The following is a 23,460-nucleotide window of genomic DNA, read 5'->3' as shown; positions in this document are numbered from 1 at the left end:
CATATGAAGCCTCGAGAAGGCAGGAGTGTCTGTTGGAGCACAATGCAAAACCAAAACGGTGTTGACTGAATCTTAACGCCTGCAAATCATTAATTCAAATAGCACGCTTTAAAAATCTGACGGCGGCCACTTTCAACCTAAAAATTAATCATTTGGGAAAATAAAAGCCTCCTCGGGCCTCCAGCATCCGTGTGAAAATCCTTCTCCCTCTTCAAAGGCCACGTGAAAAAAAAATCCCCTCGTTTCTCTCCAGTGCCGACATGAATTTCTGACTCATTAGCATTTATGCAAATGACTTTCTAATTGCAGGAGTAATGACTCTGGCGTGGGAGATTTTTCAATCCGCCATGTTTTTTTGTTGCTGCATGCTTTGCAGGATGCCCCTTTTTTGTCTTCATTTCTAAAAACAAAAACGATCCATTCTCTTGTTTCCAGACGCTCATCTGACGGGAATCCTGCTGGAGCTTTATGTAACATTTAGAAAGTGTGGGACACTTTTTTTTTTTAAACAGGCCGCGTTTATCTGAGGCACCGACAAAAGGCAGTTTCTTTTCCTGCTCAGCGCCGCAGTGAAGCTCTGCTACCCGGGTGCTTTTTTAATAAAGAAAAAAAAGGTGCAAAGGATGCCAAAGGAGGCTCTAACTTCGAGGTGAGTGGGGTGATCTGCAGCCGCAACTCAGTGACGCCCGTCCAAGCCTGTAGCTCCTCTCACGCAATGCATGCAAGAAAAGTGGAAATGCAAAATGGCAGCACGTGAATAATTATTTTGAGGATTGTAGATTTTATTTTTAATCAAAGAATCAAAGACAATTAAAAAGCTGACTAAAGTTTAATTGTGAAAAGAAAAGCCAGCGCTTGCTCTCATGGGAAAAATTAAAGGTTTGACCTTTGACAGAAATATTTATGACCCAGATCTGCGGAATTTAATGTCCTGCAGTAGAGATGTTAGTATTTATGTAATGCAATACGTTGCCTTTTGTCTCTGTTCACCACGAGACACCTTTAGTTTTTCATTTTCCACTACTGCTCCCAGTTAAATGAACTATTTAGAAAGACGCTGGTGTATATATGTGTGTGAGTGCAAGTGATGGTGTTGGTTTGGGTGTGTTTGGGGGGGGGGGTGTCCTGTCTGGTTTGGCACAAGAAGGCTGTTTGGCCCCCACAGAGCTGCAACAATATGGGCAGATTTTGAGGGACAAAAGATCCAAAGCTTTGAGTTGCAGAGCACGTCTCTGACACTGGGACACTGATGTACTGGGAATACTGGGATGTTGCACTGGGAGATGGTCAATCAGAGCACTGGGATGACAACATGAGCTTCTGCAGTGCCTGTGCAACTGCCCAACAGGTAGCAAGATTTGGAAAATGATTTTTTTTCATTATGATTTGGACACAATCGTGTAGATAGCTGAAGCCCAAAATACAGGAGATCCCTTCTAACTCTGTGTAGGACAACATATTCTAAGATAAAACTCATAAACGACAGAGTCTGAGGCTGTGAGTCTGTAGTGTGTAATGTTTCTTTGTTTGGATTGTCGTGGAAAGCCTCTGCGATCTCTAGTCATTTCACTATAATCAAACATTCACGCTTCTCGTCCAGCTTTTCATTGTTCTAAAGAGTCATTTGTTCCATGTCAAACCGTGAATAAAAAGATATGATAAATGAAACAAATGCAACACAGACAAAATGACATGCGGCCGTATGAATGCATCCGAACCCCCTCTGATTTCAGATGAACTGGTTTATGTTTGTTTGCATCTCCTGCAAAGTCTTGGAGAAAAATATGCTGTCGCATGATTTAATCAAGATTTTTATTCACAATATTTAATATCTACCTGGTGCTGAAATACATGGAAAAAACAGGGGCAATTAAGAGCTCAACATGATCACTGGTTCTGAACAGACTGGACAAATGGATTAAAGTGTTAAAATCCTAAACTATACTAACATGGAGGAAGTGTAAAGTCTTTTCACGTTTCATGTGAAAGATTAGAGTGGGGGTCTGGATAGAGTGCTACCTTTAAAAAAATGCTGTGTTCTTAAAATTAATCTGTATTTGTATTTAGTGTAATGTTGAGCGTTTTACACTGAAGGCAGCGAATCCTGCACATTGTGTATTATCCTTGATGATAAATTACCCAAACAATGCACTTCTGAAAAAGACAAAATGCTTCATTTGTGGCGTGTATGTCATTTCTAAGATGTTTATCTATACAATATGATCTTTAAATACATGAAGCCTTTACACAAAGAGCATAAAAAGACAAAAGAGCCAGCAAAAACAGTTTCTTTTCAAATTCTGGATCATTTCCCAAATACTACTTTGTATCCCTGCGCTGTTCCCTGAGTCCATTTTTTTTCTTTCTTTCTCTCTTTGTTTTTTGGCCCTTGGTTTTCATTCATGATAGTCTTTTACATGCTGGTCAGCAGCTAAACTGGCTCACGGAGGCTTTTTAGCTCAGTGAAAAATGTGTGTGGGCTGTAAACACATCCTGCTGCTGGTTTAAACACACAATGTCGGATCCAAATGTAAACAAAGAAAAAGACAAATGCAAGACAGGACGATGCTATCAGATGGCAGTTATTAGTAATATTGTCTAATCTTGTTAATGCTTTTAAACATAAAAGCAAGCACAAAATCTGTTTCTTTTTTCTGAAGTTGAATATACCTGCTACTAGTGGAGCCTTTAGAAGACCTCATAAAGGATGGACAAAAAAACAAAACACTTGTCAGTCAAATGCAGAGCAATAGGCTACACCTGACAGGTGGGAATGCAACATAGTGATCTTTTTAGATTATAGTACAGAAAATAAATAAATTAGAACACACACACACACACACGCCTTTTATTAGAAACCTAGAAGCATGTAAAAAGATGTTTGTGCACACGCTGGTTTTGTTGGTTATGACTATAAGAGACAAATTATTTTTTTCAGAGTTCATTATATTTTGCAGTTTTCTGTTAAGATTGCTGGCAGGATTTTACACATCCTTCCAAATGGTGTCATATTTGCGTTGGGGGTAGGAAGCATTGAGCAGAACACTGACGGTTCCTACATGTTTTAATTGCGGCTTCTTTTCCTGTCATTTGACGTTGTGGTGTATTTCGGGTGCAGAGTTGCCAGTCACACTCATGTTGCTTCTGTAAGAGACGCAGATCTATTAAATGAATCGCATAAAGAGTTGAGCTGATCCGGTGAATGGTTCTGGTACCAGGTGAAAACCAAACCCTACCTCAGTAAAACACTGAATGGGTATACTGTTTTTAACCTAAATGACCAGCTGCACAAGAAAATGCTGACTGGCATTAACAAGCACAAATTCATGCAACAGCTTTGTGTGTTGTGGCAGTCTTACTGGTAGTAGGGAATACGGAACTTTAACTTGTAGAGGCACATCTTAACATTATGGCATTTCTAATTTCTTAATAAAGCAGAGGATGTGATTCCTTTGGTGGTTATGGCATTATTGTGACTATATTCCAATAAGGAACATATTACATTAAATATTTTAGTTACATTTTAGTTGCCTTATGGCTGCAGCTGTAGTCATAAAAAGTTATAAATGCGGTCATAAAAACTACTCTGCTGTTAGTCTATTGTCACCAAACTTGCAGTTCAAAATTGTGATTATTTTTCAGTCTTGCATATTAATTAATCTGCAATCCAAGACTGGTTAACCAGCAGAGAAATTCAGAAAGTCTTTGCAGAGTAAACTGGTTGGGGGGGAGGAGATTGTGGTGGTGGTGGGGGGCTGGGTTAACTGCTATGCCTTGCAGGAATGGCCTGATGGGTGCTAATGAACTTGGGATGTGCCACCACAATGCTGAGCGGCCCCTGGTGCACCTCGGTGTCCGGGTTCCCATGCAGCTGATGGAATAAGAGGGTTGATGGAGGGGAGGAGGAGAAGTGATGGGGGTTAGGAGGAGGGCGGGCGACTGGATTGTGCACCCAACCTATTGTGCCCAGTCCTTAGCCCATTAGCCACCACCAACCACTCTTGCTTTCGAGAGCTCGAGACTAGCCTGCCTGCCTGCCCGAACTCGGTAACCAGGCATCGGCGAGGGCGAGAGGAGGGGAGGAGAGAAACAGTAGCTGTATTTAGAGTTTGATCTCCAGGAAAGCGTCCAAAATTTGGAGAGAAAGAAAAGGGGAGCCCGGGACATTGGTAGGCAGGGAGAACCCCCTGACAACAAACCCGGGCCTGACAAAGTTGTCTCTTTGGCAGTCGCGCCTCCTATTGAACCAGTAATTTATTCAAAGGAGATTTTTATCCCCGCGATCTAATTATTATGATAATCAAGTGACCCAGACCCCCTTTCTTGGCTCTTGTCTGCGGGCTCTGGGCTCGGCGGTGACAGTAAAAGCTGATTTGCACGGTCTTCACCCCCTGGTCACATTCCTGGACTCCTCTGTATCAAAGACGTAGACAATGAGAATAGTGGATGTGCGCACTTGATCCAGGCATGAGCGGAGGCCGCAGTCTCCGCCGGGGGCTTTGTGTCAAATGAATACTAGTAGCCAGACAAGATTACACGAAACTTTTTATAATCCCACATGGTCCAAAACGACGCTCACAACGACACCCTTGATATGTGAAACTCCCAAATAGACCTGAAATAGAGACAGCAGAGACGATGCTGAATATTTGATTGAGCTGATGATACCAGTTTATAATAAATTAGAGAACTGATTATTAATATGATGACCAAATGTCATGCAATATAAGGAGTGTTGCCAAGATTTTGGTATCTGTAGTCTCAAATATGACGTCGAATAAAGCCATTCTACACTAACTCAGATTATTAGTTTCGAGGATTTTTTTTTTATCCTTGAGGACAGAACTTGAGCTTGCATCCTTATTCAAGACCACTTATGCTTTCATTTTTTTAGAGGGTGGAGACAAAAAAAGCAGACCTGCATCGTGTCATAAAGGGGAGGGCCTTGGTGGTGGTAGCCTATATGTTTTTAGAGCAGGCATGTTTTGAGTTCATATTGCATCTGACGAGAGGAATGGCGAGTACCGGGGACAGAGCGGGGAGGAAGGGGGGAGGCGAGATCCACCTCCGAGAGAAATAATGGGGATGATAATAAAACAGGGGGAAAACCCGTCCGAGGGAAGCTGAATGGATGGAGCAAGGCAGACGTCACGGCCAGCCGCAGCCATGAAGACCGTGCGGTCCAGCCTCCGGCAACTCAGTTGGTCTCCATCTCCCGAGCCGCACGCTTCTCGGTTTTGGAGAGCGGACGCCGCGGAGACTCCCAGACGACGGCGTGAGTATCAATATAATCTGTGTTTTCTCCAAAGCGGGGAAGGCGAAAGCGGTTGGGGATTAGCGGCGAAAATCACGGAGGAAAGACCGTTCGCATCCGCGCCGTGCACGCCGCCGATCTGCACGTATAACGGAGCAGGATGCACACAGGCTGGATGTGTCAGCAGCAGGCGAATATGGGCGCTGTGTGTTTGAGCAGCAGGTCCTGGGCTCTGAATTTACCGTTAATTTTGTTTCTGTTTTGATGCTCTGATGAGGGTAAAGTAGGAGGTGATGTTTCACTCACAATGGCAGCTGTTGAGAGGAAAACCAAGTGGCAACTCAGTGTTCATGACATTTTGTCTTTTAATTCAGTGTGCTTAAAACAATACAAATCGATATTGAAAGCTTCAGAAAGAAAAATTATGGGTTGATTCACTTAGTAGAATATGGAGTAGTGCACAGGTGGAAAGTAACAGCTAAAACATGTGGAAACAAACCTGCACTGTGGAATACGTGTGTGAAAGAGCAACTTCTAATTTGAAGTGGTTTGTCTCTGTTTTAAAGAAAAGTACTCTTTTTTCAGACCCAGCCTTTATGACGCATTGTGTGCAGGCTTCATACAAAGCGATTCACAGAGAGCCACACAGGCCAAAAGGCGCTTCCAGCCTTGATTTCATTTCTCATACACACCTCCAGGCACTTAGCAGGGTCACTTCTCAAGCTCTGTTTGCTGCAGGAGCGGGAGCTGCAGAGACAGGCAACATATGGCACGAAAACCCAACAAAATTTGACACGATCAGGATGTGGGGAAAAAATTAAATCCTTTTGTGTCTTTTTTCCCCCAAATTAAGCCCTTGCAGGACTCTTTGCTACCATGTGGCTCAGATATGAGGATTACTAGCACACAGACCTGCAATGCATGCGTAATAAGACAAAGTGATCGTGTTCACACCCATGGTTGGCGGATAAAGGGATCACAAGGCCAAATATCCAGTCCACACGTGTGCGCCGAGAGGCCTGTACAGAGAACACGTGTGCGCCCCCGGACACATTAGGGGAGAAAAACTGAGGCCGTTGAGCTTTCAGAGGGTTTGAAGCAAAAAGAAAAAAAGGAGATTATTAAATATTTCACATGATGAACATGAGGGTATTAGTTTGTATGCAGGCTTAGGGAGGAGGGGAGAATTTAGAAAACAACGATTTTGTGCAACCTTTGCACAAAATTCTGATTCATTTTCCAGTTTAAGCCAAAATATATCGGCCACGCAACTTTAGAGTATTTATCTAGCAACACACACACACACACACACACACACACACACACACACACACACACACACAATGGGCAACTGTGGGGTGGAAAAATGGCAGGTTGTACATTATTTTAAAAATACAGATAACTATCGGAGTTTTTGTTTTTAAAAAATATTTTGTCCTTGTCGTGACAAAATAGAATTTTCTGACGATCTTTGCTGGTTAAACGAAGTCTACAATAACCAAAATTGGGCAGTTAGGCTTTGTAGTCATTTTGAAGAGTAAAATCATCGTCTCTTTTTTCCAGGAACCGCTGGAGAGACATTCAGCGGCCTCACAACACGTGATTTACTGTAGGTAATATGGATAACCAGCTCTCACTGTCACTCATATCACCCTCAGGTTTCCGTGGTTATTTTTTCAAAGTTTGGTGGAATAATGTGTTTTATTTTGACGTAATTGCTTTTTAAAAAAAATTACAAGTGTATTTATCTACAATAATAATAATAATAATAATAAATATATGAAGTGCAGACGCAAGTTTAAAATCGAACAAAGAATAAGATGAAGACACTCGAAGCTGCATGTCAAAATCTGGGCTCTTATTTTAAACGTCACAGGATTTTGTCATAGGTTGTGGAAATTACTATTAATTGCGTAATTTCTGCAAAGCGTCATTTTAAGGCGAGTTGCCCTATCACTGCAAAAACAGTGCGTATGCTCATCAGACACAGTGGGCCTGCCTCACCACAGTGTGACTTACACTCTGTTTATTTCTGTATTCATCCTTTAACGTGGCTTAAAATGTGGGTAAAATACTTTTGCCCTCCTGCACAATTGCCTTTGTTGCCTCCAAAATGCAGCGCTCAGTCGCGATTAAATGAAACGTTTTAATGGGACATATCGCGCGGGTTTAATCAGATGAGAAACAATGACACTTTGCAATATGAATCCATTTCTTGCTAATCTGCTCTGCACCTTTGCATATTTTTTTCCCAATTAGAGGCACAGGATTTGTTGACGTCATGCTCATCTTTGGCCAATAGCAGGGCCTGATGAGGTTTGTTTAAATAATGGAGATCAAGAAGCTGGAGCTCCGTTTATGCCCTAAACATGCTTTGAAATTTTGGAGAAAAGGGTCCAAATGAAGACTTAAAACCAGGGGTTTTGGCTCATTTAAACTTTTAAAGAACATATATATATTTTTTTAATGTTCACAAACTTCATTTTGTGAACACATGGTGTTAATAATAACATCATGAAAGCTAAACACTGTAGGGACAATAAGGCAGCAGACAAAATGATGCAATTGTATGAGATTAACAGAATTATATGAAATGCAGCACTTAGGGGACTACGACTGAAAAAGCAAAAATAACTGAAATAATCCAATGCAGTCTGAACATTTTAAAAATCATGTTTTTTTTTCCTTTTTCAGCTTGAAAATCATGAAAAAAAATATTTATTTAAATGTTAATATTGCACCATCTGCATCCAGAATAATTACCATGAATTACTAATGAGTTAAAAAAAAAACCCTACTAAACACTAAAATTGAAAACAAAATTACTTACTTTATTTTAAATTGATGCTGCAAAACATTTCTAGTTTTCTAGATAGAAATAAAAAAAAAAGCATTAGGTTATTGTTGTAGCCTTAATTAATGTAAAATATGATTGCATTAAAAGAATAGCCTACTGAAGTCTAATAGTTTTGTAAAAGACTACTTAATAATAAGTGGAAGTTATATCTTAACATTTAGTTTTTAAATATTCTGATTCACTCAATGTAGACTATAGCTAAAATACATCAAATGAGCTATTAATAGTATTGCATTTTTTGTGTATATGTGAGAGAGAGAGATCGCATGTATCTGTGTGTATTTATTTCTAAGTCACAGTGTGTAGTTTGATGTTTTCTGCAGTTATCTACTGAACATCTGAAAGCACACACACACACACATACCTAAATGTGGTACATTTAGGTGTGTGTGTGTGTGTGTGTGTATGTTCTCCACTGAAGCAGCAATCTAGGAGCTGAGGCATGTTTCTGCTTTTAAAGGACTTTGCTTTGTCCTTGTGGATTGAAACAAAGGACATTGATGAAGAACAGTGTAATGCTGACAGCCGTCTAAATGGAAACAAAATACTTTGAAATCAAAATATTTTCAGGCATTCGAAGAAGAAAAAGAAGACCTTCTGTAAATTGTAATCAAGAGGGAGAACAATGGCCGGGTGATTTGTTATTTGGTAACGGAGATGTAGCCATCTCTGGTAATGCCAGTCAGGTTGTGTGTTCGCAGGTTTGGGTGTGCGATGAAGACTGAGGATATTCAGTTAGTCTCTCATTCTATCTCAATATCTCTCCATCTTCCTTCAGTCAGTAAAGCTTTACTTGGTGGTGGCGTTTGTGGGGGAGGAGCCTGCCACAACAGGGATCTGGGCACACAGAGCAGCCTTAATTAGATGGGGCCTCGTGCCATGTGCCACCACAGCATGTGTGAAAGGGAGTGTGTGTGTCTGTGAGTGTTATAGCATAGTCCGTAGCCATGTAGGATAAGATTTGTTTTGTGTGTGTTTAGTTTTGTTTTTGCATGGTCTCTGGACACATTTGGATACTAAAGGGTATGTTTAGCACTCGTTCTTTCATGATATGTAGGAGAATTTTTCTCTACATATATATCTATATATATAGATATCTCTAATAACCCCCCCCCCGATCTATGCTTTGGCGCCAACCACCATCATTGGCTGACTGCTTTGGCATCAGATAATTTAAATGAAGACAAACCAGTTCCTTTTGTAGTCGAACAGCCGGGATCTTCTTTTAATTTAAAAATGCATTTGGGTCATGGCAGGGGGCGGTGTTTGAAGCCATCACCCTCCTATGGAGCTAGTCAGCGGGTGAGGCGGGTGCGCTGTAGGGATGGGCGCTGGGCTGGAGAAAGGAAGGTTGTTGCCTTAGTTGGTTTGGACTTGCTCAGCAACCTTTTTTTAAATTGGTGCCTCTTGCTGATTGTTTGACTTGTTGGGTTTTTAATATACAGGCGTTACTCACAGGCCAATCAAAGCTTTTGGCGGACAAAGGGAAGTTTCCAATTGGTCGAGGTTGTTTGAGGCGGAGAGAGGGAGCCACATGATGACATCATAAAATAAAGGGTCAGGACATTTAAGGGCTGCTGTAGGATGAGCGAAGAAAAAAGGCCGTAAGCCAAAAAAGAAATGCTATGAACTGCTCTTTGATTTTTCTCTCCCTAAAATCAGACTTTTGACATGATTTTTAGCTCCGTCTCAAGTTAATTTGTAATTCTTAAAATCATTTTATAAAAAGCAGTGGAGACATATAATGATATAATAGGTTTTAACTAACAACCTTCTCCTCTGCTTATAGGTCAGAACTTGGCCCATGTTACTTCGCCTGCAGATTGAGAGGATGGGTAGCCTTAGGGGTTGGTTGTTATCTTTGGTTATCTAGCTGTATGAGTGATGTACATTCTTCATAAAGCTAGATAACCGAAAGTAACAAGAATCCCATTACACTCCTGAAAAGGCATCAAGACCCCAAATGCGCCTCCCTACAAGAAAATGCAAACTTTGCCAGAAGAATTGTAACATGAGAGAAGAAAATGGACTACATTTTAAAGAAGACGGGAATGCGATGCAACAAAAGGTAGGCTGCATGTTTTTCTTGTGTCTTATCTGTTGGTGATGGAATGTGTGAGAATACATGTGTGTGCCTTTTGTTAAACTCAAGTCTGAGGCCCCTTTTTTGATCCATCCACAGCTCGTAATGCTGGGTACCGTTGTTAGTCATGTACAAATAAATGGGACATTGCCACACATATTTCCTTTAGCTCTCTGTAGCCAGTGGCAGTGATCCATAACAGTAAGGTTGGTACAACAGGATCACTTTTAATCTAATAAGCCCCATGATCCTTCTGTGTGGGGCTGCATGCATGGGTTTAGACTTAGTATCACATGGTTAGGAGTGACAAGCTTGCTAAAAAAAACAACAACAACCCCACACCGATTCACCAAAGTACCTGGTCTCTGATTAGCCAACACCAAGTGACTAAAGGACTTGCCAGTTTGCTGGCTAGTTTGGACAACGCTCTATTTATTTGTCTCCATGTAATTCAGTCTTACTGCTTGCATTTTTGGCATTAAGAGACCATGCAATATGAAAAGAATGTGGGCCTTTGAGCTGCATACGGTGCTATGAATTATACATATGTTCCAACTTGGATTGGATTGTGTGAGTTAAGAATGGTCCCTCCGAGTTAATCTGGTCTCCCAACGCCCCACTGGCAGCTAAGCGCACAGACAAGAATTTGTTTGAGGCCAGTTTTGTTAAGTTAGCTGTTGTTGATTTTTTTTCTTCTTCGTTCCACCTACTCCCTTTTTCCTTTTGCACGAAAAGATGTTTAATTTGGGGTCCTGGCTGTTGTTTGATTTGACGTGACAGTTGGCTTGGTTGTGAATGGGCCGTGGCAAAGCCTCCATTGCATGAGGTGCTACCATGTGGAAAGGCCCGATGGGATCTCACTGAATGCTGCTGTGTGTACGTGTTGGGTTCAGAGGGGGAGTGGTCCAGGGGCAATCAAGCAGAAAGTACCCCTAGTGACAAGATCCACGAGTGAGCGAAGGAGAACAATCTCAGCCTTTAGGTTCTTTGCCTGGACTCATGGTGAGGAGTAATTGGTCAATCAGATCTTCAACCTCAAGGCCTCTGATGGCTGATTGAAGGTGTGATTTCTGTTCTGCCCATCAAAGCTGGAGGGTTACTCCTGCTGAGAAAGGCCACTAAGAATTGTATCCTAGGTCTCAAAGCTCTGGTGGTACATAGCGAATTCCACGTGTGGCGTGCTATCTCATTGTGGTGCAGCTAAAACATCACCCTCGGGTTTGGATATATTTAGCTTGACAGGGTACAAATTCTAAACAGTTGTGCAGGACTGAAGTGAAATTACTAAAAGCTTGTGAGGCAACCTTACCTCGCAATGTCAATCTCTTCGAGCCCTGCGGTTGTGCCTGCCTGCTGCATTGCAGGTGCTGAGTGTGACACTTGAGCTTTGGGCTCTGCTAGTAAGAGAGAGGAACGAGGGCCCTGACAGGAAGTGACAGCCAGAGATGTCACCTTCTTGGATGGCAAAGTAGTACCTGGTTCTCTCTCTGTTGTGTTGCTACGTCCCTACATGTCCTTTTCCCCTTTATTTCTTTAGTTTTACAGCGTTGTATGTAGGGCTTTTTATCACATATTGCAACTGATAGATTAATGATTGTGCGTGCCTAATATCCAGACTCCTGTATATCTACACAGGTGTGGTTTGTATTTATGATATTAGCATATAACAGGTGTAAGGCAGAAATATTTTGTGCATTGTGGAGAATAGTTTTCTCCCTTTGCATCTTTTTTGTGTCAGTTACACTGTTGGGTCTAAGTGGGAACTGAAGTCTTGGACAGATTGTGTTTATACCCTAAGCAGTGCCCTGGGAGACGCATGTCATGGTACAAATGCTTTGTTCTGGCTCGGTGTGTGGCACAGTTATATCACTAACACTTCACACTAGGGAACTTAGTGCAGAAACTGTATTAGCTTATGCTTGCCTGAAAACAGCATAAAGATAGGAGAGTTCCTCAAAAACACCTTAGGGCCTTTGCTCTCTCTTTTTCTCTGTCCCATGGCAGTGTTGGAAATAGAAAGAGGGCGCGAGGAGAAAGCATGTAAAGGAAAGCAGCCAGGGAGAGGAAAGAGAAGGAGGAGGGTGGTGGGTTTGTCTTAGCTTTCATGCACTGGGCAAGCAGATTTAGACTCCAAGTGTCAAATAGAAAAACAGCCATTGTGGTCGGGTCCTACTTGCCCCCCCATAAGTAGACTTTACAGTCAATAGAGCTAGTCCACTTGTCACTGAGGGACAATGCACCCCTTTGCCTCCCTTTCAGGCCTGCCGGGTCCGAGCAGCCAGACAGCTTTCTGAATAACCCAGTGATTCTTGGCCCCTTTTCTCTGCCTCTCTTTCTCTTGACGGAACACACCAACAGGGCTTGGAAAATGGCTTCACTGTTGGGCCAGAGTGTAAGGACAGACCCTGTTATTTTCTACAACACTGGCATTCCCTCCACCCCCTTATGCACGCATAGAAATGAATGTATCTTGGGCAGTTGCAAAAGTCAATGGGCCTCCTCAGACAAAGGAGATTAAGTTTGGCAACTTAGCAGTAACAGGTGTACTTTGACTGAGCTCGGACCACACGGGGGGTGACTGTCGTTGTCTTACCCACTTGCTCTGTTTGTCTCCTTGTTGGTTTTTAGTTGCATGGATGTAAAAATTAAGTTTGTGTTGCGTTGTCAGAAGACAAGAGCGCCTCAGACCTTGTTGACTTAGAAGTTTTAGTTGAGCTGTCCAGCACAGGCCTCTTATCATTTTCACTGCATTTGAAAACAAAGCTTAGTTTTGCTACATTTCTCCCATGCCAAGTTTTCTCCGAAGGGATTCTGCAGATATCTTTAGAACTCAAGCAGTGCTCACCCAAGGGAGTGAGTTAAGGGTAAACAATGCGGGCACACGGAGAAGAAAGAAGTATCAGAGGCAGTGCGGCACTGCACAGAAGCATGAATACATTTTCACATTTAGAACTGAGACATTGATGTTTTAGGAGGGGAACTATCATTTAAAGAGAATGAAGCCTTTTCTGTACATACCTTCAGTATTTTCAACCATAATAAATCAAGCCATTCAGCATCAGTACAAATAGAGACACTCTCAGAGCCAGAGCAAAACAGTGCATGCATTTGTTTGTTTCAGTCATTAATAAAGCTTTTACTGAGAGCCTCGGTCCTCAGAAAAGCCCATTCTGGTGAAATGACTTGGCAAAGCATCCGATGGAGGGTCTGTTCAGACTGAAGCTGCTCCCGCTCCCATTGTCTAGCTCTCTCTCACACACCTACGAGTCCAGAGTAAGCACACAATTTCATTGTTGCGTGAGCTGTTAATATCAGAGGCTTCACAATAGAGCCCATTCGCCATATTTGCATAAGGCACTTTTCCAACAAGGACCCAGAGAGGGCTTGAAAGCTGGCCCACTCTAGTGCCAATGGCAAAAAAATGTCAAGTGCCAATTAGGAGAGGTTTGCCACCATTCAGCAATACCCCACCCCTGTAGTCCTTCCCCTCCCTGCTTACCCACCCCAACTCTCTCACACTCCAAGTCACCCCTGGTTTTACCACCTTATTCCAATTTCAGACGTGGCCTTCCCCTACTGACACCCAGAGACAAAAGCTGGCTCCCTCCTCTCTGGCTAATGGAGGATCCTTTCTGCTTGGCTCAGAGTATTAGTAAAATCAGACAGCATGGTCCGTTCACCGATTAGTCAGCTTTCTTTGTTGATTACTTTGAATAGGGTTCAAGAACTATGCAAGATACAGAGTCCACCTGCTTGGGAATATTGAACTTAGCAAGCTGGCTGCACTGTGCTACTTTTGTTTTAGACTCCCAGGTTTGCATGTGCAGGTGTGGGTAATTGAGGGAAGGATTGTGGCAGAGACAGACGCTGATTTAAACAATTAACAATTCCCCCTTTCATCTGAAATCCACAGTGGTTGTTCTGTGTTAGTGCTAATGACATTTAGCCACCTAATGGCTTGCTTTAAGCTAGTCGTGCTTATTATTTTGCACGGATGCACATAGAAACATAGAGAAATGCTGCAGAGACACTATTTAAATTTAGAGTGTAGACTTTAAGTCAGCCTTAAAGGCTTAAGGAAAAGTAGATTTGCTACATTAAATCCAAGTTAGCTCAACTGGTGAGTATGTAAAGTACTCAACTACTGTTTATAATTCTATTGATGCTGAAATGCTACATTATTTCCATTATTTCCATGCCTAACTGCAGGTGTCAGATGCAAAGTATGCGGTGGAATGGTGGATTTAAAACATTAACTGTGTTCTTGAATTTTAGGTGATATATTGTTTATGCAAGAAAAGCCTTTAACATCAAATACCTGGAAAAAAAACTTGCATTCTGTAAAAAACAAGGATGCAGTAAATTGAATGAAAAAATTAGGTCATAGACACAATAAAAGAAGGTAATCGTGTTTGCCCAATTGGTCTGGCGTTGTTTTCAGCAGAGCGTTTACCTAACTTACCGCCTCCTGCCACTCAAAAGGATTTTTCTCTTGTCGCTTTTTCTCTTTCTTTCTTTTATTCAATCTCTGTGTCTAGTTTTTTTTTTCTTTCCCACCCTTGATTCTCAGATGGTTGGATCTGATTTGCATGCATTTACATAATGAAAGTCATTTGCATGCTCAGGGGCAGACTGTACCATGAGAACAGACATGAAAAGGTGTGTGTGTGCGCGCGTGCATTCGTGTGTTTGTATATTTTTGTGAACTGTACATGTGTGCTTTTGTGGATAAGCTACATAGTTTAAATGTTCAATTTTACCCTCTGATTTCTCCATCTATGTTTTCTGTGCAGGCTACCACATTACTGAAGGAAAGCTGGCAAAAGAAGACTGAAAAACAGAGAAGGAGGAGGGGTTGTTGTTGATTCTGCCCTCCCTCTCTCCTCGCCCTCCACTGCATTGCCTCTTCCCTCCTCCTCTTCCCTTCCTCATCCACTCCATCCTCAGCAGACTGCCCCTTTTTCCTGTACAGCGAAACGCAGCCCGCGCCACCATCTTAGAGCAACGCTGGCATGAAATGGAAGTGGGAAGACCAGTCAGTGCAGGTAACACACCAAACCCACTGCGCCCGCCATGCTTCATTTTTCTATTGGCACCTCCCTGACTCTCCATCATATCGCAATATCTCCATCTCTCCGTGCCCTCGCGCCTTCTCCGGCGTGATGTACCCTCAGTTTTAATTGCCTCTGATACGTTTGTTAATTGCACGACTCATGAGATGCGCTGATGGGAAGGAGGGGAGGGTTGATGTGGGTGGAGCGTGTTTTGTATGTGCGTACACATTAAATCACTCCGCTCTCAATGCCTCTCTCAGGAGGCGTTCAGTGGGCATCTGTCCTCGAAGCGCCAGTTTTTCTTTCCCGTTTGGGAATTCTGATGCCATCCTCACATGCCTGCCCCGACATGGCGGCGCCTGCCATTTTGGAGCTACGATGCAAGCCGTGCCTTCTGGACGACAGACAAGCACAGCTGATTACTCCATAAGTTGAGCAGCTTAGTAAGAAAATTTTAGTCATTGAACCTAAAAAACTGTGATATAATATTTAATGATTTTGACAGTAATCTGTGACAGAGGTATGGCTTTTTAAAATAATTCTAAAAATCTCCCTTCAGCTCTTTAAATGAGGTCAAAAGAAATGTCAAGGTGGGCAACATCGGTTGAGTGGAAGTGATGATTCATAGTCTTTTACAGGGACACTGCAGCACATAAAAAGCCCAAAACAAAGCAGGAGAGAGGCAGACAGAGGCAGAGAGAAAAAACAAAGATAACATGGTGAAGTTGTAAGAGCATGATAGGCAGATTTAGTACTGAAAAGTCTCTCTTTAAGTGAGTGGTGAGTATTGGAGGGCAGTCGGTGCTCAGACAAGTTGAGTATTGTTCTCCTTGCATGAGCTCGTTGTGGTGTGGCATTTTTTCAACCGGGGAGCTCCCAACGTTGAAAACCGCTTAAACCAAAACACCAATTAGCGTTAGCTGGGCTTGATTAAGTAAGATGGCTGGTAAACAGTGCTTACTTTTGTCATCTTAACACAGAAACCTCCCTTTGTTTGTGTCTGTGGCGTGTGGGTCAGAGAGACTGTGCTAATGGTAACTTATAGTAGGATGCCTGGGGCTAACAGAGAAACTGCCACTACCCCCAAGTCAAGGTAAAAACAGCGAAGGAGACTTGGCAAAGACAGGAAACATCTTAACATCAAATTTTGTTTTCTTTTAAATAATTTGGCCAAAAATGTTCAATTTTTTATGTGTTCTTTAAATTAAATCACTAATTTTCTGTATTTAGACAGAATACACTGTTAATGATTCCAGTTCCCCAATTAGGTCAAACTAAGCTTAATTAATTTGAATATTTGACGATGCCGCCTTAAGCGAAGGAGTCGCTTGGCTTTCCTGAGAAGTCTTGTGGTAACTGTGTCAAACGCAAAGTGCACTAATCACTGCCAGGCCTCTATAAACAGGTGGTAGATTGAGCAAAGGGGGCCGAGGCCATTCTCAATTTACTGTGTAAATTATGCAGAGCCCAAAACAATGCAAACAGTAGACAGTGGAGTGGCTGGCGTTGGCTAATGAGATGATGAGAAGCCTGGGAGGCCTGCGAGCTGATAGAGGAGAGGGGGTGGGCACGGCTTGTGTCTGGATCGGTGTATTCATGTGTGCGTCTTTGTGCGAGTGTGTGTGAGGGTCTAGAGGAGCTTTGGCAGGGGAGCAGACACTGTCCCGCCTGCACAAACCCCACCGTCAGCACCCCTCCTGCCCAGACTGAGTGCTACAGGGGGAGGGGAGGGTTAGCAGGCAGCTGGGGCACCCTGCCCCCATTGCTCCTGCAAGAGCACCAGGCTTGGGAACCTCGGTGGCAGGGGTCCCCCCAACACTGGCACGTAGGGGGCCCCCAAAAGTCTGGCTGCAAACCCCCATCTCCACCAATCCCCCCCCACCCCACCGTCTCTTGTCTCCCCAACCATCTCCACCCCTCCTACCCTAATGTAAGGCTCGGGGCCTGGGAAGGACTTCAAGTTCACGGCCAGACCTCCTATTGAGCTGACAGCCTGACTGTTTGCTCAATTCGGCTCCCTATTCAGGACCATACTGGAGGGGGGTGCTGTTGAAAAAAGGTTGGAGGATGCAGGAGGGTGTTGCTAGACAGTGTGGGACACTGTAGCACTGCGATAGCTATTCATTCAGCAAGGGGAGACAAGTAAAGAGCGAGGGGGAGAGAGTGAAGCTGGAGGAGGGGGGTTCAAGTCGGGATGCATAAATAAAAAGTGAGGAATCTAGGCTCAAAGTTTGCTTTGAGCAGTGTGCGCCTCTCTCACACTCTTTTAGACTCTTAATTACCGGCGCCTTCCACTTTTCTCTCTCCCTTTTCTCTAACTACACCCCCCTCCTCATCGCCATCGCACACACCCTCCTGAACACACACACACAAAATGGCAATGGCAATCATTCTCATCATCCTCTCTATCCCCTGGTTTTATTAGGCCACATGCTGGGGCTGTAAATTTACCATTAACAAGCTTATTCACTGTAGTCCTCTCAACAAAACAAGACCATGATGCCAATAACTCAAAGCGACACCAATACCCGAAACTGCCTTTTATGTCGCCAGCCTCTACTGTTAGCCACTCCCTGCAGCCCCCACTCTTTCCTCACTGGCAGAGAGCACCCTCACACCGTAATGCTAAATGCCAAGGCTAACGTGATGCTTGTTAATAGCTCAGACGATGGTAATTAGCACAGTGGTTGTTGATTTAAGCTAGATCTAAGCTAGATGGATGCATTATTGGCTAATTCTGAACTTGGTGACCTGCTATAATATTTTAAGTTGCTTGTCTGAGCTGCTTGAAAATGTAACAGAAAAGGGGGTTTGATGGTCTTCTGAAGTCCAACTTAGCCTAGCTTAGGGTGTGTCACATGCTTCCTCTTTGTATTAGCAGCTTGTAGCGTACCAGGCTCCTCTTAAGGCCTTTCAACTTCAGTCTCAATCCCCTTGGCTGGTACACGAAGCTGTACTTAACTCGGCCAGATTTAGGACACACAAGGAAAAAAAACCCTAATAAGTATTTTTTTCATGTTTAAAGAGCACTGAGAACAAGCCTTCTTTTGATACATAAATTGGACTTCACAGTCCATTGTCTCAAATAATTGTTTTGACATTCACATGATTGGCCTCAAGGTGTGTTTTGACTCATTCTTTTTTTTTTTTTTATTTATTTATTTTAGATAAATGTGATTGGTGCAGGGGGATCCAGAATGGACAGAGCACACAAAAGGAGGACGGTGGGACTCCTCCTTCATTCGCTGCCTTTTAGCTGGAGTAAACACGGAGGACGGCGATGCTGTCTGCATGCGAGCCAGCAGTGATTCCTGCCATAACTGTGGAACGCTGTGTATGTCTCCTTGATGCATCGCTCGAACCAACACTCAGCCTGGACTGCTTGTGAATGACTTTTGGTGTTTTAACTGAGCAAACATCATCGTGGACTCCAATCATGGAAACCTGTGGGACTCGGTGGAAATTAAGCAGCCCGAAGGCTGGAGGAACTGCTTGATAATTGTGACTCTTAATTCTTTTATTTGTAGATGTGGCACTGAATTTTGTAATTATTATCCTATATTTGATTGTAAAAAAATATTGTTTAGACATGAAGGAATATAATCTGTCTTCAGCTATCATAGGCTCCACTTAATGTAGGTTGTATTTGATGATTTGTAGCCCATATTTTGCTCATTTTCTCTTTTGTTATAGTTGCTAGGACTCAAAAGACATGTGAATGTGAGACCCACGGCAGCAGTGAATAATACTGCACTGCGATTGGACAGCTCCGTGTGTCAGCTGACACAATGGCGAAGGAGTGAGCTGTCGTCTTTATACTCTATGCAACTGTTCTCTTTTTTTCCTTTCTTTATTGTTTAGGGGAAAAAAACCTTTTCATATTTATTTTGAATTATTTTTTGAGCCATGAGTTTACAGAAATTCCTTCAGACATCATCAAGAAAAATGGTTTATGAGGTGCTGACGTTCCAGTTATTAATATAGTGAAACAGAAATTACAGTCAGGATGTGTGTGTGAGTGTGTGACAGATGACAGGATACAGCAGTTTCATCAGTGGATGGACTGAATCTCATATTTGCAGCTTTCGACTGTGCAGCCATGAGCCAGAGTCTGAGTAAATGTGGACTCAAGCATTTAATATTCCTGATGGTTGGAGTGTGTTTGATCAGCAGGAAGTAGCTCTGCGTGTATACAGAACATGCCACACTATTAAAAGCTGCTCCCTATAGCAGTTGTTGAGGCACAGCAGTTTGGCACATAATAGTTACCTGCTTTAGTGTAATGATACATCTTTGGGTGAGACATGACAAATACATTGGCTCCAAACACTGCCTTAATTTCCTGTTCTTGACAGTAACACACAGCGACACACACGCCCGCACACACACATGCACCCAAATGCAATAAGGCAAGTACTATCAGGGCCTAATTCATTCTATATTAATTTTCGGGAAGTGGCAAATTTTTTATTACGATTGATAATCTATGCAAATCTTTTAAATATTACTTTAGACAATCTATGTCTATGCAGCGCTTTTGCAATTGATTCAAGGGAGACTATCTTGGCCTAATTTAGAAAATGTATTCTTTTGATAATCATGCACATCCTAGTGCTCAAGACAATTACTTATCTGCCTGGATAAGCTTGAAATTATGTTTTTAATCTCTAGCAAAAAAAAGTCACTCTTCTGAAATCAGTCCAGAGGCTTGAAAACCATGAATTGTGGTCTAAAATAATTAAATCAGTTGCACTAAATCTCCCTTTTCCTTAAATGTAGATCAAATATATCTATTTAGCTTTGAATAGCATACTGTTTATATAAGCAACAATGTTTGTATTATGCAATCTCATCTTTGTGAATGAGTGTTCACCACACGTGCCTTTGTATGAAAAACTGTTGAAATAGTAATAAAGGTTTACACTGAAAACAATGAAACATGTCTTGTGCATGCTTTTGATCAGTTTTGGTTGCATATCGCTGGCTGGCAGGATCGTCTAGTGATAAATGGAAAAGTACATTAATCAGCCGCATATAGTGCTGAAGTGTCCTTGAGCCGTGGCTGAGCCTGGTCAGCAGTGATGTAATTCACTGAAAGAAAGAAATATAAATGTAAATAACTGTCCTTAAAATGAGAGACAGAAGAGGTTACAGTTTTCTAAAATTAAAAATGGAAAATCTATAAAAACAAACAAAACCTAAATGTGCTTTTCCTTAATGATTTTGCTGTTTTAGTCACATCTACAGAGAAATCTACCGCAGTTCAGTTTCAGCACATTGTCACTGCCAAATGAAAAGATTATAACAATTCCCCCGAGATCAAACAATTTTCTAAACACCATGAGGGATGTGGGTGTTCATACGCAACCTACACTGGAGAGAAACAGAACAGTTCTGTCCTCTTTTGGTGTAAAATTAATCAGGACAAAGGCGCTCTCTCTAGGAACCAATAAAAATCTTAACCTTGGTGTTTGTTGTGAATGAATGATGATGAATAATAAGCCAGCCACATGTCATTTAACCTGCTGTTATTCCAAGTTTGGGGAAAACAAAGAACCCATAGCACCCTCACCCTGGATTGTGATAATCTGTGTGCAGCGCTGTCGCTTTGCGAGCTGCTGTGTGCTGCACAAAACACTTCCCCTGCGTGATTTGCTGTCTGACACCACATATGGCGAACGCGCCCACACCAACATATGGGCCCCTCACAATTCATTAGCATTGTCATGTAAAAAAGGGTAATCCCACTGTAAAACAAATGAAATGTAACCCTTTACAGTACAGGTTGATTTGGCAGCTCTTTTCATTCATTCCCTCTCTTTTATGAAGTCTCATGTAATTCAATGAAAGAGGTTTTTAACGCAGCTCCGATGCACCCCCATGGGTGTCTGCATTCTCGGTTTGTAGCAGCCGAGGCTTTACGAGCTACTCTCCTCTTGTTTACAGCTGCGCTGCACGTTCAAATGAGCCATAGTACACATAAACAGCAGCTCCATGCAAATATTACAATGCCCTTATTAACCAGGGCAGGCGGCAATTACATTATGTCCCAGGCGTTAACATCCAAAGAGCTAGCATGGTCCTCTGTGACAACTCCACTCGCCCTCTGTGTTTCTTGGCTGTGTTATGGCCCTCATAATCTGATTCACAGTTTTTGTCATTCTGCCAAGAGGCAAGCTGCATTAGCCAAGCACTATAGGCTTTAATGAACTGAGTGTCAATGTTAAGCATACTAGAGCAAGCTGGAGTGACGGCGTACAACCGGGCTGTCGTTTGCAGCCATGTTGGATCACAGTCAAAGTTCTAGCTGCTCAGAATTAAAGGTTTGTCAGGCCGCTGAGTAAAAAACGAAAAAGTTGACCCCGCATTTTGCTTTGTGCAGTTGGCATCCTAAATGACAGTAAGTCTTGTGTTTAGGGAGCTGTGTTTATAGCGATGGGGTGTGGCTTCCTTTTGACATATAGCACAAAATGGCTGCTCGCAACAGCCAATCATGAGACTGAAGAAATTGATTCCAAGATGGCGTCTCAATGACATTAACATGACTTGGACCAGATTTAAAGGAAAACTGCAAAGGGGTCCGCAGAACAATTTGATTGACGAGAACACAAGGAGCCTGGTGACAAGAGGGGGTCCAAAAGTGGGAAATGGCGGGTTTTGATGCACGTCCAAGGTCTTGGAACTGGTGTGATGCTTTGTGATGAACTTTCACAAGTTGCTCAGAATCGCATTGGTATGCAGGAATGCAACCCTAGGAGGCCATTCTGTGTGATTTTGGGGGGAAAACATGTTTGCAACTGGTTGCAAGGACAGAGGATGTGTGTGTCTTTGGATGCTGTCGTAGCTGGAGCCAAAAAAAGTGGGCGTCCGTCCAGATCTGTCCACCTTTGTGAGCTGCTTCGCAGTGTGGCAGCTGGTCATTCTGTTCATAGAGCAAAGACAAAATGACATCAGAAGCACTGAAGGATATGTTGTCGAGTGTGATGTTTCATTTATAATAAATAAAGAATAAAGATGCGGACGTGTGTGTGTGAGCAGAGAGTTGGTCTCTTCGGTGTGGAGATTATTGAAGGATTTGGCTTATGCCATTCAGATAAAATTTAAAATGTTATTAAACACGATTGTTCCACTTTGATTATCAGATGATTTATTTTTGCTATAAATACATTACCATCATGAAGCTGAAAGGGCAGACGGAATGGACAGCGGGTCTGTAAGTCAGACTGGAACGAGTATTTCTTCATTTGAAAAATAGTCTGAATAACTGCTTTTCTAAATAGAGAACATATGATTGGAAAACCTTGTATCACGATGTTCCTCTTGTGTGCTTGGCAATGCTTTTGTTCCTAGTAGTGAAGAAATCTGGAAATCTGACAACTAGGGGGTTCGAGCTGCCAAATAAGGAGACTCATGGGAACTCCAGTAACACTGACTTAATGATTTTTCCTTTTCTGGAAAAGCTTCTTTCATGCTTCTGCTCCTATACATTTCAAAAGGGAAACGATGTATTACTTTCGAGCTGAAAATCTTGATACTGCTTACTTTGAATATTATGATGCAACATAAAAAAAAACATGCAAACATTTGATGATTAGTAACAGCATACAAAAATAGTTAAACCACCATAAGGTGCTATGAATGAGCATAATTAACGAATAAGTACTGCTGCATTAAATGCTGTATAATTTATCGATTATGCTCCATTCTGAATGTTTCTACTTTAAATATTTTTAGTATCATTTGCTAATACACTGAAAAATCTGATTAGTTCCCAGAACTTGAAAAAATTACACAAACTCGTTGCCTCAAAAACACTAAGTAAAGTTTACTTAAGTTAAATAAGTTAGGGTAGTACTATTTAGCAAACCTAAGCAAAACAGTGAACACTGGACTTTCACTAGTAATGTTGAAGTCATATTTAAATGACTGGATGTTAGCTATGTTGTTGTGCTTCACAAAATAACCTTCATTTTTTTGAAGCTGAGATTACATAGCACACACTCTTATAAAATGTTCACATTTAACCCAAATTCACTTCTGTTTAAACTTAGACATCCGCCATTACTCTTCACGTTTCACTGACATGAAAAATTGTGACATCATGTTTGACTACATAAGAGAAGGGAGGTAAATGACACCAGTATAGACGTGTTTTTGTATTTCTCAGGATGGCAACTCAGTACCATAATCTAGCTTGCAGCTTGACATCCCT

The 23,460-nt window shown here is 42.2% G+C and overlaps 1 long non-coding RNA gene across 6 annotated transcripts; it reads left to right on the top strand.

The window, feature by feature from the left end:
* The first annotated feature begins 634 nt into the window (after positions 1–634).
* LOC146378165 (uncharacterized) lies at positions 635–20,186 on the top strand. 6 transcript variants are annotated; one of them, XR_014801652.1, is made up of 5 exons: positions 5,023–5,275; positions 6,818–6,863; positions 9,901–10,179; positions 14,988–15,239; positions 18,416–20,186. It is a non-coding gene; the product is annotated as an uncharacterized LOC146378165 (long non-coding RNA). The 6 variants fall into 6 exon arrangements; XR_014801653.1 differs by having other exon boundaries at positions 6,818–6,867; XR_014801654.1 differs by lacking the exons at positions 5,023–5,275; positions 6,818–6,863 and adding an exon at positions 635–649.
* The last annotated feature ends 3,274 nt before the right edge of the window (positions 20,187–23,460 follow it).

Source organism: Perissodus microlepis, chromosome 11 (assembly GCF_051167445.1).
Source record: "Perissodus microlepis isolate ML-2025 ecotype Zambia chromosome 11, ASM5116744v1, whole genome shotgun sequence".
NCBI lineage: Eukaryota > Metazoa > Chordata > Actinopteri > Cichliformes > Cichlidae > Perissodus > Perissodus microlepis.
The sequence above is the reverse complement of the archived record's forward strand: the minus strand, read 5'-3'. Positions and strand labels throughout refer to the sequence as shown.